This window comes from Phoenix dactylifera, chromosome 15 (genome assembly GCF_051530095.1).
Source record: "Phoenix dactylifera cultivar Ajwa chromosome 15, Ajwa_hap1_PhDact_Kaust_v1.1, whole genome shotgun sequence".
Taxonomy (NCBI): domain Eukaryota; kingdom Viridiplantae; phylum Streptophyta; class Magnoliopsida; order Arecales; family Arecaceae; genus Phoenix; species Phoenix dactylifera.
In genome coordinates, this window is record NC_143204.1 from 17,799,718 (window position 1) to 17,819,447 (window position 19,730).

Genomic DNA, 19,730 nt, shown 5'->3' on the forward strand with positions numbered 1-19,730 from the left:
TTATTGCTCATAGGAAAGAAAGCACGCTCAGAAGACAACGTCAAGGTCACCGCCCAGTTTCATTGAGCAAACTAAATGGTTCTGCTCGTGACCCTCAAAAAAGTGGAGAGTAGGATGAATCGGGTATGGATCAAGTCGGCCAATATCTGTACCTATTTTGTACCATCCTGCAATTAAAAACTTCATATCCATATAAGTTTTGTACCCCTGCCTCGGATCGGATCGCGCCAGATAAAGGAGATGGTGTGAGTCGCCTTTAGTTGGATTAGATCAGATCAGATTAGGAAAAAAAATTTATCATGTATACATTCTAAAATAATTATAATTTTAGAAGGAATGATTTAGATTAAAGTTATATCGGATCGAGTTTGAGGCCGGGCATACTATTACCTAGATCTGACCTAAATCTGCTTCGCATGTTTTATCTAGAACTCATATCCACCTCAGAAGTTAAACAAATCAGATAAAACTGTCCCATTTAGGTTAGATCGGATAAGGTATTCGGTAGGTCAGCTATAATAGCCACTCCTAGATGGGAGATTTGCAGCATTTCGAAGTCTAAATTCTATAGAAATTATTAACTTTAAAAGCATAAATCATGAACATGCACAGAAGCCAACATCAATTCAAAATGTGGGTAACTAAGAGGTGTATTAGGGTACGGAGGCACTTGACATGAAAGTGGCATGGTTGATCTCCGAAACATTCTATGGTAAGGTGTAGTTGCTTATCTACTGGATATGGTCTAAGCCGTTTCTTCTTATCAGATCATCCCCCCTCATTTCATTACCTTAACAAAATTGTGCTTGATGCTTGGCACAATTTTGCTTAAAGAAAGAGAGAGCTAGATCCTACAATATATGTGGCAATGAGATTTTAGTGTCCATATATCATTGATTATATGTTAAAAAAATAAGACTAGGGAGACAATGTTGAAGAATTTGGAACGACCAGATTAGAGTATGCTCAAAACCAAATATAGAGATTCTATGTGGGAATAATGATATACATCCTCAACATTAGATAATATCAAGATGACCTTTTGTGTGGAATGCTATATGCTGATCATTTCGACTAAACTCAAACTCACCCTCGCTTTAACATGAAATGCCCATATTGGTTTGCATGTTTTTTTTTTTTTTTTTTTTGGGATGTCGTCAAAATTAGGCTGCTTTTTTGCTAGTAATTCACCTGGCCATTGTTCTTAGACCTATTTGAGTCAGAAGCTAAATTCTACTTTTTGCTGTCAAAAGTGAGTGCTAGAGTGCTTCGCAGAATGGCCGACAACTGACAATAGTATCCTTCTAGCCAAAGTATATTTCAATCAGAGATTTGAATGCTCCACTTGGCTACCAACAATGCCTTCATCAATGGTTTCAGTTGCAGATTGGGCAATCCTATTTCCTTCCTTTGTATAGCACAAAGGAACATCTAAGAACCCACTTTTATTCTGAATACTTTCATCTGCCAGAATCCCATTCAGATTTATTGGGATTCTCTTCATCACTGTAGACATGTTGTAGTTAACTTTTAGAAAGATAAACCTTGTTCCCACCCAAAATAAGTTCTTGCCAATCCACTTACACATTATTCTTTTCTTTTTTTTTTTTTTTTTTTTGAAGCGGGTTTATCATACCTGACGGGTACGAATACACCCTAAACATTATTCTTTGCTCAGTAAATTCCCGTAACTTTTTTGTGACCCCCAAAAAGCTAAACATGGAGAGAAAGCATCCGAGGCCAAAAGGCTATGTGAATCGAAAACAAAATAGAAGAGAGACAGCATAGAACTGATGCAACCCCACCCCTTTCATGTCCCCAAGATATGTTAAGAGAAACCAGGACGGAGGAAAGGAAGAGACAAATGTTCAACAGGAAATGAGAATTTAGAGGGAACCCTTTTTTTTTTCCCCTTCTTCCTGAAGTAAAATTATGAGGGAACTTTGGCAATTGCATTCCAGCCTGTGGTTTTTGTCGCTGAAACTAACTCAGCTTTTCTCTTCTGGGCCTGATGGGCCCTTCAATCATGCAACTTGCTGTGGGCCCCTACTTGAACTAGAGTATAGTAAGAATGCCATTTGAACTATTGAATGAACTACTCATGATTCTTTCCTTGGCCAAACTACTCATTAAATTGTTCTTGGAAATCTTACTAATAAACGATTATTCAATTACTCCTTTTTTGAAACAATTAAGTTAATAGCAACAAATTCATGAAACACTTACTGAATACAAATTAATAATGCTATGTGTTGTCATAGGAGGTAGTGTTTTTGCATTCTTTTTATTATTTTTTCTCTCCAACATTTGTTTTTTAAAATAAATAAATAAATATATGAGCACATCAATGATCCTCCATTTTTTTAATTCTTCATTTTTTTTACTTATTTTATAGTTATTTACAGGTCTTTTCAATTTTGTAAAACTTTTGTGTTTTTCTGAATTCTGAACTTTTACCACCTAGCTTAATTTCTCTCCCAAACCATCTATGTGCTAGAATACTAGGTTGGCTTGCTTTTATTTATCAAATTTTGGTTTATTGGTATTTGTGAAACCTTTTCCTTATCTATATATATATACTGGTTCATGAAGAAGACGAGCGCGACAAACATTCCATGATTTCATACAATCACATATTCGAGACTAAAGTTAAAGTAGTCAATGAGACATGGTGCATGTATTATTATTGATATATTCTTCCTTTTGGGTTCAATCCCTCATCCCTGTGCCTAACGCATGGAAGACTTATGCGTTCCCTCCATCATTCTTCCTTTCACTTTCTAATGGTGGATTGATGGATTCCTAATGGCAATAATACCATCCTATATTATCCTAGGTTACTTTAGATAGAGATGGTATAATTGAAGCTCTTGGGTTCATAAGTGGCCCTCTGGATTTACAAGAGTGGGCTAGGTCATGCCTCATGGGTTGAAATTATTGGGGGTGGTGTTACCATGTGACATGTCCTCTACTTTAGAGATGTTTAAATGTAAAACGTTAATGGTGTCATATCATTGTCTAAATCCATGACATTCTTGACAGAGGGAATGAATCTTTGTCTATTTGCCAATGCCCCAAGTGTCTGAGAAGGAAAAGACCAACAAGAAATGAACGAGGGGGATGGTTAGAGTAGCAACCTGCAGCCTTGTGAGGGTGGCCTTTCACTTTATGTTACATCTGTTTTGTGGGGTTGCTAGAATTCAAATGATGAAGCATCAGAGCAGTAAAGATTCCCAGATGCAGGATATCACTCCCCTCCAATGACCAAACTCCAAATAGCTTGCTTGCTTGCTTGCTTTCAGTGGAAAATGTTTGTAATGTGCTATAGACACAAGGGCATAAGCAAAAAGCCTCTTATCGAATAGGTCTTAGGGTTCTTGGATCTTATTGCACTTCTGGTCCTACCTATAAGGCTGTAGAACAGTAGTAAGTGACTTCATGTATTTCCATCCATTTACTATAAGTAAAAAATCTTCACCTAGGTCCATTACATGTTCATGTCACAACTATCTCAAATCGTTTTCGAAATGTATATTCTTTTTTGGAGGTATCCCTCTTTTATTCAGGTCAATCTCTTAAAACCAGCTCAAATAATTGGTTTACTCTTTGTGCTTTAAGGACCAAAAAAAAGTCATTAAAATTCTTGAGAAATTTAATTACGATTTTGTGTGGTGCTGCATTCATTGTCATCTAAATCTTTTTTCAACTAAAAGCAGTGAATCATAAAGCAGATTTTTCCAGCCAGATGTCAACCTAAACATAGATTTTTTCAAGAAAAAGGTGACAGAGAGGAGCTATCTTGCTTTTATATTTTGAATTCGTACACTAGAGAGACCAACTTCATGAGATTCTCCTAACCATGAAACAGCCAAGATGAAGGGAAAGAATTGCAAGCTTTGACTTGAGCTTCCTTCGAGTCCTTCAGTGCGAGTCGCAAGCCTTTCATAATCAAATAATTATTTGTGCTACCAGGACTTGATAGGAAGGTTATCAGTTTAAAAAAAAAAAAAAGATACAAAAAAAAATAAGGAACATCTAATGAACCACCAAACCCCATTCTTCAATAAGAATATGCCTTGGAGATATATGCTGTACATGATTAAAACCAATATAGTTAACTACATTTTTTTTCTTTTGCTAAGACGGATGGTTCATACAGTGCTAGCACAAGTATATCAAAAAAAATTGAAAAATAACAAATTTTAGAGCGCTTTAGGTAGATCCTATTTTCGACCCATAAGGCACCTATTGGCCACGTACGAGGCCATCCAATCCGCGGCCCTATTGGCCTTCCTGTAAATATGCTTGGCCTAGAACTCCATGCCGCCACCGACCATGGCCCGGTTGTCTCGAAGTACGGGTTTCTTGTGTATTTTTCATCATCTTTACAACAAAACCAAGTTAGCAAGGGTGAACTATGTTAGGGTATATTATTTCTCTAATGATATTAAAAATCACTTCCCTAATACAACGATCCTTTTTTATGACATTACTTTCAGTCATAGGGTGCATTTTTTCTCAAGTAATTAAATATTAGATTTTTGCATAGATACCCTTCTAAATATTCAAATTTGCATTTATACCCTCTTAAAATTGATATTTTTATCTATATTCTTATAAAACACCGTTATTATACAAATGCCCTAATCTAACGGTTATTCTAACACCGTTAAATAAAATTATATTTATATGAATTAAAAATTAAATAAAATTTGGTAATGACAATTTTATCCTCGTTTTCTTCCCCTGCAGATTGGGATCGCGATCGAGATCGCTATCACACGGGCAATCCGCGGGGGGACAGATCACACAATTCCATTTCGAGCACTACTAGTCTCTCTCTCTCTCTCTCTCTCTCTCTCTCTCTCTCTCTCTCTTTTTTCTTTTTTTTTTTGCGCACTACACCAAGCCAATTAGACCTTGTTTAGAGCGTTCACTTTTCCTCCTCCTCCATTGCATGGTAGGCTTTTCTGGAAGCCTGGAAGAAAATTTTAGATGAGTCCTTGTTTTTGAGTGGAAGGATTTTAGATTCGTTCAATTTTGAATGAAGTCTTTGGATGAAGACAAATAGCTTGAAACACCTGCAGTTTGGTGAAGAGAGGGTCTGTTTGGTTTGCTTTTTTGCTCTTAAGACTGTAGAGCTGCCAACCTTCTAACTTGGCCGTGGCAGGTCCACAAGAATGAAGTCATGCTTTCAATAGACTTAACTATCATATTCAAGGGACGCACAAGTCCGAGATCATGGATCTGGAAGTGTTGCATCACATCAAAAGGCTGAGGTTCATCCGCTATCATCTTTCGCCATCCAATTCCCACATGAGCTTAAAGCATCTACAAATGGGAGTCGTGAGATGGCTCCTCGCATTTCATGACCTCAATTTTTTTGTAACGGGTACTCCCAAGTGACTTGTTGGTCATATTGTTTGATTTGTCTATTCACCTAGATTTGTGTCACATTCACAGAAAATAGATATTTTGTGCTATTTCCAAAAGGTAAAAGCTTATGAATATCGTCTTGATCATTGTAGAATAAAATAGATTGCTAAAAAAAGAAAAAAAAAAATCCATATCCAACATAATCTCCACTGCTCCAGCAAAACATGCGATCAAATTTGCAATTAACAAAAAAATGAAAAAGAATAAGTATAAGAATTAACTCTATATCAACCAATAAATTATATTTAGTAATAATGCTGAAAGCAAATAAGGAGCAAAAGTTGGGATAGATATATCTAACATGTACCAATCAAGATTGTGGGTAGGCACTATCTTCTCTAACTAAAATTTCCTTTTTTGAAGCTTGCTTTCGGGGTCGTCTTTTATTTTTTGTTCCTCTTGGTGCTACGAACACTGCATGTGTGCCTTCTGTAATTGATAGTCTTTTTAATGATGAAAAAATAAATCTACTTAAACATTTTTTAAGATGCATGAACATTCGTTTCTCTTTCACCCTCTCCAAATGCATTGCTCTTTTGTTAGTATAAAGGGCCTAGCAGCAGGAAAGAATTTAACAAATCAACATCTAGAAACCATCAAACCCTTATAATAAAGATAACAATCTGACCATTCAAATTTGGGCCATAAAACTACTATGGCATTTAGAAACAACAATTTCACTTTCTCAGACATCAACCGGTGTTCTTCAATCCCAAACAGCAGAGCTCCTTTAAATATTATGGAAATAGGGAGAAAGAAAGGAGATTGATCACTGTGAAGGAGGAGATTGCGATCCCAAACAACAGAGCTCCTTTAAATATTATGGAAACAGGAAGAAAGAAACAGGAAGAAACTAGCATCCAAGCAATCCATCTCCAAGACTTCTTTGCTCATAAATAATTCATCCCCATTATCTCACGTTACTTTCTCCTCAGATAAACACAAAGAAAACCAATCTTTTTTAATCAAACAATATCCAAATATCTTTTTCTGGCTAAATATACTGCTTGCGGATGGCAAAAAAAAGGTAGATCATTGCTTTAAAGAAAACCAAACATATTGCATTAAGTTTTTCTTATCGAACACCACCTGATTGCCATCAAAATCAAAGCCTTCCACCAAAATGGAGAAAAAAAGAAGAAAGGAGATCAAAACAGAGCAAAAGAACCCAGGAAACCTGAAAGTGGAGGGCAAATCTATATTTTTTTTGAGAGAGGCAAATCTATATTCTCGTTTTTGTCTGAAACCTCGAATGAATTTCAGATCTCCCAAACACGGCAGGGGATTCACCACCTTCGCTACGTTCACCGACGCATAGACAAGGGGACAAGATCCTCACAACCTCGGTTCCATAGCGACAGGCGGGCAAGCCCTTGAGCTCGGGCCTCGCTTTTGGAGAAGCTTCTTCGTCAGGGTCCAAAGCTCTTGCCATCGGCATTGCGCCTTTTTTCTTTGGATGCCCGCGGGATCGCCTGTGGGATCGCGAACGCGATCGCCATTCGCCATCCCGATCTGCAGGGAAAGAAGGCGGGAATAATAACGTCATTTCCAAAATTTATTGTATTTTTAATTTATATAAATATTTTTTTAACGGTGTTAGATTAATCTAAAGACATTTGTATACTAACAGTATTTTATAAGGATATAGATATAAATATAAATTTTAAAAGAGTATACACCTAAATTTGAATATTTAGAAAGGTATCCATGCAAAAAAAAATTTAAATATTTAATATAAGATTTTGTATTATCTAAAGTCAACAAACGATGGCAAAATGAAGTTGATAGCCACGGAAAAAAGAAAAAAGAAACGTTTTTTATTCAGAAGAACTGGACTAAAATTTCAATCTTACATGGTAAGAGGAATGGAAAACATCTACTTCCACAAAGAGATCATAATTCCCGGATTTGGAAGACTGGGAAAAGCAAAACAAAGAAAAGAAGTAAATGAAGAACACATTGATCAGTTGGTTTTGAAGAAAAAACAGCAGCCGAAGGGTAAAAGAAAAGGACGCATAAGACTTTCCACAATATCAAATTTCTAAAATAATATACCTAAACTAAGACAAAAATCAACTTAATTGTCTTCCTAATCCGAGGTTCTGAATTTTAGAAGTTATGTATACACACATATGTACATATATACATACATACATACACACACACACACACACACACACACACACACACATATATATATATATATATATATATATATATATATATATATATATATATATATATTCACACACACACATATATATATATATATATATATATATATATATATATATATATAAATATATATATACACACATACATACATGCATATGTTTGGGCATAAGAAAATGAAAAGATGCTGGTATTACCATTCCAAGGATAAATCCAACGTCCTTATGGGCTAAGGTTCTCCGAACGCCGGATCTTGGTGGAGAGGCGGAGATAGAGAGATCTCGAGGGAAGATGTCATGGAGTTGGGAACAAGATGGAGAAGAGCGGCGTCGATATCGATAATCGAAGATGAAAGCTTTATTTTTAGGTTCTCTCCAAAAGAAGAGGAGGACCTGATCAACATAATAAAACTACTAAACGGGAAGCTTACTTAGATATTTTCATTTCCTTTGTTTTCTATTTTATATGGTCCATATGGATATTGTAAATTACCGGTTTCAGTATAAAAATATGAAAGATAAAGTTATATATAAATCTCTATATTGACTTTTCAGATAACTATTTTTGGATCTGTCTATCAAATAGGCAGCATACGTTATTATGATTCTATGTATGATTAATTTTTAATTCTTTTATAATAAAAGTAGATATAGTAATCTATCTTTCTTGTTATCTAATATTAAATTATTTATGATACATGAAGTGTTTGAGTGAAAACTAATTAGAGGAGGTGGGAGGGGCCGTTATTACCTTTTGCATTTTCCATGCTTTGTTGATACGCAGTGGTGCAGAAGAAAGAAAACAAAGGAAAAGGGAAAGAAGAGGATCTTGAACTCAAGGGAAGTCTAAAGAAAAGAACTTGGAGCACAGAGGAAAAGAAGAGAAGAGAGGAGACCAAACCTCTCCAGTTTTGGAGAGATTAGAAAAAGAAGGCCTGCAGAGAAGTCATTTCTCCACATTACTTTTCTCCTCTCTTTTGATTTTTAATTCAAATAAGCGATTTTAAATTTCTATTTTTTCCCCCCAAAAACTATTAATTAAACAAGAAAACATGGGTTTCCTTCTCTTCTCTCATAATTGAACGAGAGATTTGTATTTTCTTGTCTCTTCTCTTTTGCTCAAGCCTTTCAATCTAAATATGGTTACGGGGATTGCCGAGGGTGAAAAAATCTAATCTAGAATAGCCATCCGGCACGAAACTGCCAGAAATAAATATATTTATGCAATTTTCTTTTTACTGGGACTTGATATGCCTTGGAACCAACCACAACGATGGGGAGGACCAGCCGATCAGACCCTTCCACGAAGTTTTTATCTAATCAACTTGAGCTCGCCACATGGCCAGCTTAGAAGCGCACAAAGATTTCTTTGAATTTAAAATTCTCTCTCTAGTTGTCAACACCTCGGCCACGATCATAGGCAGTCTTCCAAATCGTGCTAGCATGATGAACGAGCGAAACGACCGCATGTAATCCTCGGAATACGCATTGGCTCACCAAAGACAGCCAACCAACGTGCTTGAATCCGTCGACGACAAACGTTGGCCTTCGCCTATACAATCCAATTCCAAATTAAAAGGACCTTCTAGGTAAGTGCTTTCGAGCTTTCATACGCTACCATGTTGTTGCTCTGCCACTGTCAATTTTTGTTGTTCTCTAAGAGTCTTTCTAACTTAGGCATCAAAAAGTTCTTTACTAGATACTCCCCGTCAAGAAAATTTCTTAGGATTGAGAACGAACTAGCTTCCAAATCTAACATAATAAAAAGTTTCGTAATTCTGTTCACATGCTTTAATTTTTTTATAGAAAAATGATATGGAGAGTGATGGATGGGTCGCTGGATTTCGAAATATGAGATTTCATTTAAACTAGTCTTATCCCTAATTAGTTTATGATTATCACATATACTAAATTTTTAAATTTATTGTGATTATAATGATATATTTGAAAATAAATTGAATTATTTTTGATTTTTGAATACTGTGTTGTGCTCTACTCTTAGGTATATGTATGGGTTGACGGGCAGATATGAGTTTATATAGAATGAACGGCTTGGGCGTAGGTTTGTCTTGTCCTACTTGATTATAAATAGGTCGGCATTGATTGAAAGTTTTTTTTGATCCAAACCTACTTCAACCCGACTCAAACTTGACTGACCTGATCTCTACTTGAGGCGTAACTTAATTTAAGGTCCACTAGCTTTAGTGTTAAGCGCACCAAATGACATAGTGCAACTAGTATGTGCTTGAAGAAATCTCGGTCCGGATCATACCCGACTCACATGGAATTAGATCATATTTGAAAATACCTAAATCAACCTGACGACAATAATCTTGAAGTCTCGAGTTTAGCCCGTTTGAACCCTTAGACCCCTTAGATCTAGGCCTACATTAGGCCGATTTAAAACCAAATCTAACTTAGCCCAAAACCCAAATAGGTCAGTCAATTCTAAATTTTAAATCCAAAGGCAATTCTGAATCAAACCTAGCTCTAGCTAGAGTCAAATTCCAAAACTCACAAGTTTGAAGGAGGAGCGGTTTAGAGGAGAAAATCTGGGTGGTAGGTAATAAAAAACTTTACCAACGCATGCATGTCCAGTTTTCCATCCACGAGTCAAAAGCCGTTGATTGTTTTCAGGTGCGTTGGAGAAGAGACGAGGATGACCGGCGGAGATGCAGCCGTGCATAAAGAGTTTTCATTTCTTGGACCGGTCGTCGCCGGGCGCTGCAAGATTTTCCGGAGCTTGTCAATTTCTTATTTCTTTATTTTTATAGGGCGGATGGCTGAATCAATTCTAATATAAATACATTCAAAAATATCAGAAAATAAAATGTCACAAAGCCCCACCGAAATAGTTGACCTAGTAGCCTACAAAAACTCTTTAGAGTGCTCCATTGTAAAAAAGGTACCCAATTCGCCGCTACTTTCGCCTCACACTAGTGTGCCGGATACAAGGGATGTATACTCCCTCGAACTTCTTCGGATGTCATGTAAGAGGGGGTAAAAGATCATCACCCCAACCTGGCCTTACATCTAACAAACCGTCGTGGCTGAATCACCCTCAATTGCAATACAGTCTGCCCTCAGAACCTGTCTGGCATTGGTGATACTTATCCAAACCGCTCCGAGTTCTGTCCCGAAAATCGAGATATCAAAAATAGCAGAACCACCAACTACTAGCAACCTTGAATCCGAGCCTCAGATTACAAAGCCAGCTTCTCCTCCACCTTCGGACATTCTACCATTAAAGTTGATCTTGAAGAAATTTAAAGGTGGGGGGCTTCGAGATAAATGTAGCTAAACAGGATGCAAATCAGAGTAGGAGTCCCAAATATCTCGACCCGTCACAGTTACCCCAATAGAGACATGATGAATGACCGCTTAAGTCATAGCTCTCTTCAACACAAATCTCATCAATAGTTTACCGCTCTCAAAGATGTAGGTATTTTTGGCTACCAAGATACAATAGGCAGAATAAGCAGCCCTGATGCCCTAGTGTCCAAACCGCTCATCGCTAATGCTGCCCTGCAGAGTCTCAAGAAAAGTTAGAATTGGTGTTGCTGACCGGAGAAAATCCATGGGTTAGCTCGTAAGTCTTCACACCTAAAGAGCCCTCCGGCATAAATAATAATAAAAAAAAAGACTATCTCCACACTATAGAAAGAGCAGGTGAATATTCATCACCCGGTCTCTCAACACCCCCCAGATGGGGAGCTGACCTCAAGCTATTTTCTAAATGAAAAAGCTAATCCTAGGGTGAACTCCGAGTTTCCATATCTACATGCTATCAAGTCTCCAGGTGCGTCGCCCCTGGCCGTAGGAAGACCTTCAGGCTTTCATGCAAGAGCTGTTGTGAAAAGAAATCGCAATGGATAACCCCCTCGGCTGACCACAGTCTCAGGCTTGGGCGCAAACCTCTCTCCTGGGACCAGCTCCCATTTGTACTCCCAACTGACACTGTAGTAATTCCACTTGACCCGATGTGACACACGGCATGCTTTAATAAGCGCGTTAAATTGAATGCTCCCGTACCAAACCGAATGCCTTCTTCCATCAATCCGCTCGGTGGACCTAATTTGTACCATTGGGCCCACCGGGAATTAGTGGAGTTTTAAGACACCCCGACTCCTTCCTCTCGTTCTCCAGTCGTCCGTCTGTGGAATAGTGACTGCTCCGCGTATAACGACACCCAATGTGGACCTAAAACGTATAACGACACCCAATGTGGACCTAAAACTAAAAGTGTAGCACTAGCGCTCACATGTATGTCTCTATTAACTCCAGCTACGAGCAAGGAGTTGTATCATTTAAAGAAAGAAATTAATTTTCTCTGTACCTTATATAAATGGACACCATATCATCATTCAATTAGCCATGCTTTTACATATTTATTTAACAAAAAAATTCAAATCCAATCACAAACTTCACGATCAGCTCCGCGCTGCAATATTTCTTAGTTCACATAAGTTATAAATAGAATCCGCTATAACATTATTTGCAACAACCTATGATTTTATCTAAAAAGACTAGACATAAGATATTATTTAGATTTCTGAATTCTATACAAGCATCCAAAATCTACCCAATGAATAACCGATATGGAACTAAACATACGTCCACGTAGATCATTACAATTTATGGTGCCTGGGTCATTAATCCCGCAACTTGCAAATTTTTGATGAATTTAGAAGACTATCTGGCTCTATTAGCATAGGAATATTTTATGGAGCAATGCTATAATATAATTAAGAAGGAGAATGCCAAGTTCCTGCAGCATTTTCATCAACTCATCCATCAAAGTAAATTGATATTACAAATATCTTGTAATCAATTAAAAACTGTTGGACCAATAAAAACAAGCGGATTTTTGGAAAAAAAAAGAAGTAATGAAGGAGAATGCGTTTTGCAATCCATACTCACATGGACTTTAGGGTGCAGCACTTTTTTGATGACCAGTTGCCGTACGATTCAAAATTTGTAGCATCTGCATGCCTTGATCAATTAAAGAGCACCACATTTTAAAGCCCATGTGATTCTAGAGTCCATTTAGCCCCATTCATTTAACATGTTCTATGCAATGCCAAGAGTATGTGTGCAGCCAATCTTGGTCGGGCATTGAATCGGGTTTGGATTGTATCATTTGCATAAAAGAATAATTGATCCTTTTTTTCATGACGTCAACTATTGGATCGCACTTTATGCAGCTTTCAAAGCACTCTAATTTCTATCTTCCAGCACAAATAGAAGAAGACATTGCACGATCCAACGGTTCACATTATTTTACAGAAAAAAAATATATATTCATTCAGCCAAAGATACCTATCACCATCAAGGAGGCTCCGGGCCCAACGGGCCAAACCCATACGAGAGTTTGAAAGGGCCCAAACAACCCCACAACGCAAACGAAGTCTAAAATATATCTATATCCATTTCAAAAGGGCAAAAAAAAAGAAAAAAATATCTCTCTCACCATTGACCATGCTATAAAACCCCACCCCTCTTCTGTAGAGAGAGATCTTTTCTCCTCTTCTCCGATGGCCCCGCGTCTGTTCCCCCGAATGACCAAACTGCCCCCGGCCCGCCGGCCCGTCGCGCGCTAGCTCGGAGGGCATTTGGGTCAATGTAGGGGCGCTGGACGTGGTGGAGCGATAGAAGGCAGACAGGATGGAGCCAGGCATTCGAGAGAGGAACCACGGCGGCTTCTACGGGGGGAGAGACGCAGCGAGAACGACCCAAACCACTCGCCGTACGCCGAAGCTCGGTGTCCCTCGCATGGTGTTTATGTATCTATGCACACACGGGATCTAACGGTCCATGATGATGTATCACCTCCTCCCCCTTTCTTTTTCTTTTTCTTTTAGTCTGATTACTCTTCTTTCGGGTATGTAGTCGTCGAATATACATTATTATTTTTTTTTGTGTGTTTTACTTTTTTTATGGGAATTGGAAATTTGGATTCCATTTTGCTCTTCTATTTTTGGTGGATTTATAGGAGTGATATTTGATTGGTGTTGTTTAATTAATGTTCTTGTCTGTTATGCTTGTTTGTTTGCTAATTATGATAGGGAAGGGTTTGGTTTGCTGCTTGTTTAGTAAATGCTGGCTTGGGCTTCTGATATTTTCCTAGATTTGATTGGATTGGATGTTGTTTCTTTGAATTCTGATCTGCCTTTCTTTTATTTTTTAGTTTCCCCTTCTCCTTTTGAAATTGTTGTATGTGTACGTTATTTAATTATTCTTCTCTTTTTCATGCGGAGAATTATTGTTGATTGTTTAGAGTGATTTTTAATCTTTAGAAGCACTGTAGCATCGATTCCTTTTTTCTTGTTTTATTCGATAAAATATTCTCTTCTTTTGATTAAAAAAAAATTCTTTAGTAATTTTGTTCAAAATGGTATATATTCTCTTCATATTGACGTTCGTTTTCCATGTCTTTGTCGATCAGGTTGACAAATGTTTATGGCAGCATTGTCCAAGAAAATGAATGGTTACTCAAGAAAAGATTAGCGTTGTTGTAGCATCAATTCCTTGTTTGTTGTGTTACTCAAGAAAAGATTCCCTTCTCTCCTTTTTTTCAGCAAAAATTCCTTCTGTACCTTTTGTCCAGATCGGTCGCATTCTCCTACTACTGATATTTGTTGTCCGCATGAACATTCTCATTGACAAATGTCTCTGGCAGCATAACTGAATACTCAGGCATCGGTAAACTAGTTGATCGCCTCTTGTGAGATTGCAAACTGATCCATATTGCAGCGTTATCTCCTTACTGCTATCATCAAACCTAGTCACTCTTTCTTTTCTATGCATCCCCAATATGCATAATGATATGTTGCCTAAACTAATAAATGTGAGGTTCAGCATCTTGGATGATAATTTTGCTATGATTATCATATGGCAAGAATGTGGATTCATTTGGCTCTCTTACTTCCACATTCATTTTTTGTGTGTCTATGGCACATGCATTAGCAAGGGAAATTTGTGATCTTCATTAAAATTAACTTGGTAATGACATATATTGAACTTGATCGATAGCTTTATGATCATTTTATGGCTAGAATAGCATCCAGATTTTAAGTGTAGAGGCTCAATGAATGGTTTTGTTTGTTCCTCTTTGTTTGCTATCTTGAGTACTAGACTTCTTCTGGCTTTTCTATTGGCTTTTAAAGACTTGGCATGATAATCCCCTTTTCCTTATTTTTATCTTCTTTCCAATCTTGGAGCAGATGTTCAATAGGGTGCTGGAGCAAGGTTTGTTTTTAACCTTAACCTATATAAAACTATTCCTCAGTTGCCTTGTGACTTTAGAAAAGAGCAAGATAAATGTTCATGGAGATGCCACATTGTATTAGCAAAAGCCTAAGAAGTTTGACGGAGAACTAGATGGAGAAGGACTTAGCCTCTTAACAAAGGAACTAGCAAGGCCCACAATCTCAGTACCAGGTACCGTATCGGTACCTTACTGGTTCGGTATGGTACGGTCAATATTGTATGATATGTATTATGTACCCAAATGGCTTTCTAACTATTTTTCTCAATTTTTATATCGATACGCCTCAATATAGATTGATACACTTTGGTACGGGTCAGTATGCACCTCGATACACCTCAATAAAGATCGGTGTGCCGCGGTACAGGGTGGTACAGTTTTGTATGGAGTGGTAAAGGATTTGTACCGACTCGAAATTGAGTTTCGTATTAGTTTTCTCTTGGTATGGTACAGTATGCCCCATACCGGGCGGTATGAGGCAAGAGGCAGACCATGGAAACTCGCATTTGATGGTGAGTATCCTTGTTTTGGTTCAACTACCTTTGTTGTTGTTCTTGTATCTTCTTTTAAGATTTTAGTTTTGCTAATGAATCACTTGGTGATCTTATACATGAATTTTTTGGGGAGAGTGTGGTGGATCAGATGAGTTCTATCCCGATTCTGGACCTATGATAAATTGGAAACTTGAGAGGAATTTTGCGTACTTGAGGTCTTGTTGTTTCTAGTTTCAAAACTCAATCAGCCACATATGGTTCTTTTGCATTAGTGATGTTGCTAAAATTAGAGGCTTTGTTTGGATCTCTTGTTTGTTTACAAGTATCGATCTTCAGAGGAAAATGTTATGGAAGGTCTCTAGTGTGTGCCTGGGGTTTGAAGGGGGTGCATCTTTCGTGGATCTAGTGCTTGGTAAAGAATTAGCCTCATAGGACAGTGCTCATGTTCATTGTCAGGGGAATAATTGGTACTATAGTTTCTCTCAGCATGAAATTCCTTTTTCAAGTTATGTTTTTCCAGTTTCTTCTTGATGCTACTTTCATACAAGTGTGGATATGAATTACCTGTATAAGATTTTTTTTTTGGTGGGTTGGTAATCTGTGATAGGAAGATACCTGCATATGTTTGCAAATAAAGATAAGAGTACGACTTTTTATGTGGCATTTCTAGTTGACAATTCTTTGATTAGCTTTTTCGAAACATAGAGCTGGTCATACTTTCTGGTTTCAGCAGACTAATTTGTAGTTTCTTTTTCCCATTAATGAGAAATCTAAAATAGAGAAAATCAAAAGAATAAAGGAGATTGGATTTAGAAAAACTATCTTCTTCTTTATGATGCCTAACTCAGATGTTGCGTATGAACCTTTTGAGGACATTAGGAAAAAGTTTTACTTCATTGGTACATCATTCTTCATCTCCTCTCCAAGTAAGAGGTCCCAGGTTCAGACCCCAAAAGTGTTGAATAACCGCTGTGATCTCAACAAAGAAAAAAAGTTGTACTTCATCTGACATTAGTGCTAGATAATATGCTCAAATTTTTGCAGCTATCAGATAATTTTATTAACACTGGGATGTTTGAAGTTGGCTCTTCAGCTTAGAGCTTATGCCTCAGAAAAGGCTTAAGTTTTGTGCATCAAATGTTTCTTTTTGTTTCTACAGTCTTTCCAAGTCCATGGAAATCATAGATGATTTTTCTCTGGTTGGATTGCATGTTGGCTTTCCATGTTTCATGGCTCACTTAAATGTGTTTGCTCCCTTTTATGTTGAGCAAATCTCATTTTCCTTTCCTTTAATCAACTTAAGAAGTTAATGCCATGACACATAAAGCAACTCAAGTAAGTCTCCATCACTATATCCTAATTTATTTCTATATTAAAACACTTGAGCTTTTGCCAAATGCTCTTTATTTTTTAACTTTATCCTTTGAAAATTTACCACAGCTACCTTGGAGAGTACTTAGTCTTTAAGTGTACATCTTGTGCTTCTGACTTGGACCTCTATTCTCTGCCCAGCAAATATGTTTATATGGCAAAGCTGATAGAAATTCCCCTTATCAAGTCTCAGTTGACATTTTAGAGACTGGCCAACTACATTAATCTTTGCTACAATCCTCTTTGAGGCATTCTGTAAATTATTTCATCATCTAAATAGCAAAACCAGTATAATCAACTACATCATCTCTGTAACTCTTCATCACCTTCATAATAAAACCAAGCTAGCAAAGGTGAGCCATCATAGGGTACATTCTCTCTAATGATACCAATAAGTCTTTTCCGTAATACAGGGGTCCTTTTTATGACATTACTTTCAGCAATAGGGTTCATTCTTTCTGAATATATATTTGTTTAGCTCAACCTACTGTTTTGTTCTGCACCTTGGGTCATAGAATGTTCTTCAACATTCCTGGCTTATGGCAGAAATTGTTGGTTATGGAGTCAAGCATCATGAGGAAGCATAAAAGGATATGATTTTGATTGTTTTATTTCGCATGGTATGAATATTTCTCAAACACAATCATCTTTTTGATAGTTGTTTTTCTGTCTTTCAATTCTATCCAGTATCTCATTTTTAGTTCCTTACAGCTTCAGATTATTTATTACATTAATTGGGGTCCTTGTGTCCCCCCCACCTCCCCCATATAGATAGAGACACACACACACCCACAGAGAGAGAGAGAGAGAGAACGAGCTTAATGGTCAACACATGTCCTATTGTTTTCTTTTCTGTTACTTTACTGCATAATTTGATGATTTGATATTCCTCGAGTAAATGCTCATGACTAACACACTTTGATTCTAGCCTTGAGATTGATATGATGATTCCTTTTTTGAATATCTTATTCCATTACACTCACTCGCATTTCTAAGCTGCAACATGGTCATTGTCAAACTACTTTTTCAGCTAAATATCTGTTGAGCATATTATCGATTCACGCTGTTTTGTGCAATTCAAAATAGACGCAGAACCCATAATTTGCTCGAACCGTGCTAACACAGTCTCCTTACCCTTTCAGGGAAACCTTCGTGCTGAGGCAATCTGTTAGCCATATAATGTTTCTTTCCCATCTTGGCTAGTTCTGCGCATCTAGAAATTTTCTCCTTTTCTTTTCCTTTTTGTTTGCCTAACGCTCTCTCTCCAATGTGAAAAGATTAGTTTGTATCTTATCTACAGAATCTTACGACTCTGCAATTGCCAACACTTGAAAATTCGAACTGTTACACTAAATTGCTGCCTAAATTAGGTTCCATACCATTCCAAATCATTGGTCATGGGCTATTCCCTTCTCTGTTTGTTGGATTGCTAAAGGTTCAAAGATGCTTATTCCATCTTGACGTGACGTACACCGCATGGAGCACTGGAATTTTATCTAGTTGTCAAAGTGGATTCCAGTCGTAAAGTTCAGGCAATCATTGTTTAATATGCCGAGAGCTAGTGATATTCTTGAAGGAACATCTCCAGCATCATGAGTTCTTTTAGATATCAAATTATCAGCATGTTTTCCGGAGAGTGATTTCCAGCTTGTTCTACCATTTTGAGAATTAGAATAGTGTTCTTCTAGCATCTACTGACTGCAATGAGGTTTGAGTTTCTCCTAACAAGAGTACTGAAGATAACTTGTCCAGTTATCTGAAGATATTCGGTTTCCTATTCTATCATCAGGCATGACCTCAATCAAGTGAACAGGCCAATCCAGCTGCCAGACTAGTATAGCAGGAAAATTTGCACCATTAATACAGCAAAAGTATTGTCATGTGATTGGGTTCAAAATCCTGGGAACTATGTATGCGGTGTTGAATGTGAGGTCTCTTCTGGCCTAGCTGTGATATCCTGGTGGTTTCAGGATGTGATGATCTGATGTTGATGTAATTGTGCTATACATGTGGAAGCGCTGTCACTCATAAATCATAATGATTGCAATTGTTGCAGTGATGTCTGATGAACCTCTGATGCTACGTTGTTGAATATTTTCTTCATGCATTGAAAATAAAACCCGACAAGTAATACTAATTGACGCTGATTACGGCGATCAGTCCTTGAGATGGGTTTGAATACAGCATTATCAATTCCTAAATTTGGAATCTTGCTTGTCTTGGTTATATACGTGACAAAGTTGTCATGAATATTATAAAACATATAGTTGCACTCATTGACTACCATTCATTCACATGGTGCATTACGAGACGGTGGTGCTTGTGGTGGGACTGAATAGCTGCTTTCTTCCAAGCCAAATATGTGTATCGAGAAACCAACAGGGCAGTAGATTGGATAGCGAAATATGGCTAACCACTCTGGAGAGACCTTGTGGCTGGAGGAGGGGAAACTATCCAGTGGCTTCTGGAACTTGTTATTTTTGATTTCTTTGGGTGTATTCATACTTGCTATGTATAATACATCTATTTTAGGAAAAAAAAAGAAAGAAAGACTATGAGACTGATTGGTCATCAACTTGTATAGTTGGATGTGGGGTGGTGGCATGCATGAGATGCTTGTCCTAATAAAGGCGATAGATCTAAGTGAAGTCCAAAATGGTAGACATTAAATTGGAATCCAGTTGATCATCTTTTGGCTTAGATTTGTTTCACTTTGTTTTATTATCACTTTGTATCTTAGTCAGCCTTGGTGTCTATTTACATCATTTTCACGGAAACAAAAACCCACAAGAAGCCTTGCTCTCCTAATTTAAAAAATGCCCCATAGTACTCTAGTTGTGTGGGAAATTTTTATTATTTTTATAATAAAGTTGGGCCTCTTAACATGTTTTCATGCCGAAACCAGGAAATAACCCACTTGATTCCAAATCAAAGCTGAAACATTTCCAAAAAAAACAATATGAGTTCCATAAGTTGCCCAAGCCCTACAAT

At 37.3% G+C, this 19,730-nt stretch overlaps 1 long non-coding RNA gene across 1 annotated transcript; it reads left to right on the forward strand.

Moving 5' to 3' along the window:
* Window positions 1-13,071: 13,071 nt before the first annotated feature.
* LOC103704255 (uncharacterized) lies at window positions 13,072-18,796 on the forward strand. Its single transcript, XR_016398537.1, has 3 exons — window positions 13,072-13,429; window positions 14,053-14,309; window positions 17,882-18,796. It is a non-coding gene; the product is annotated as an uncharacterized LOC103704255 (long non-coding RNA).
* Window positions 18,797-19,730: the final 934 nt, after the last annotated feature.